Source organism: Oratosquilla oratoria, chromosome 35 (assembly GCF_046742065.1).
Source record: "Oratosquilla oratoria isolate Oo_2021 chromosome 35, ASM4674206v1, whole genome shotgun sequence".
Classification (NCBI taxonomy): Eukaryota; Metazoa; Arthropoda; class Malacostraca; order Stomatopoda; family Squillidae; genus Oratosquilla; species Oratosquilla oratoria.
The window spans coordinates 25,979,494-25,980,245 of NC_134811.1; the positions used below are offsets into that span (position 1 = coordinate 25,979,494).

At 33.0% G+C, this 752-nt stretch overlaps 1 protein-coding gene across 1 annotated transcript in view; it reads right to left on the minus strand.

The window, feature by feature from the left end:
* The window catches only part of LOC143018613 (sodium-coupled monocarboxylate transporter 1-like), a 65,731-nt gene continuing 64,979 nt past the window's right edge, over window positions 1–752 (minus strand). Inside the window, exon 11 of the mRNA XM_076174133.1 lies at window positions 1–752. This exon is cut by the window's right edge and continues 809 nt beyond it. The gene's annotated coding sequence lies outside the window, so the exon portion shown is untranslated.

The window sequence follows — 752 nt, forward strand, 5'->3', positions numbered from 1 at the left end:
TTTATTGCCTTAATACGATTTCTAAAGCGATAATACATACGACAGCGGCGCGAGATTGTCCACATGGACAGCAACGCTGGTAAAATACTTTCAATAACAACAACAACGACAACAACAAAGGCAGTGGATCACGGTGCTTGAACATGACAAGAGGGGGTGTTTTGGTCGATAACGGGGCAGGATGCAGAATGATAAGTGAATAAATAGTTGAATGAATAGATGAATGATATAAATAAACAAACAAATGAATGAATGAATAAACAAATAAATAAACAAATATATAAATAAGGAAATATATAAGTAAATACATAAATAAATATGTTTGAATATATAAATATATACATAAATAGATAAATAGATGAATAATGAAATATGCAAATAAATAAAAAGATGAACAAATGAATGAATACACAAGCAAATAAAAAGATACGTATATGAACGAACAAATAGACAAACATAAAACAGATAGACAGATAATTCACCTTTCTAAGAGAAAGTAGAGCCTATTGAGGTGCTTGGGCTATTATGCACGAAATCGCCTCTTAGATTTTAGCACAGTCCTAAACGAAGTAGATGGCAACGCATAAAAAAAAAAGATCAGCTGCACTGCATTACACTGTAATCTCTATTCTGATTTTCGCCATAAGCAGGTTCACTATTGCACATACGCATAACTATTTTCCTCCCCATTCATGAGGAACCATTTGATTTCTACAGAAATGAATGATGGGTACTTGAAAGCACCTCCCCAC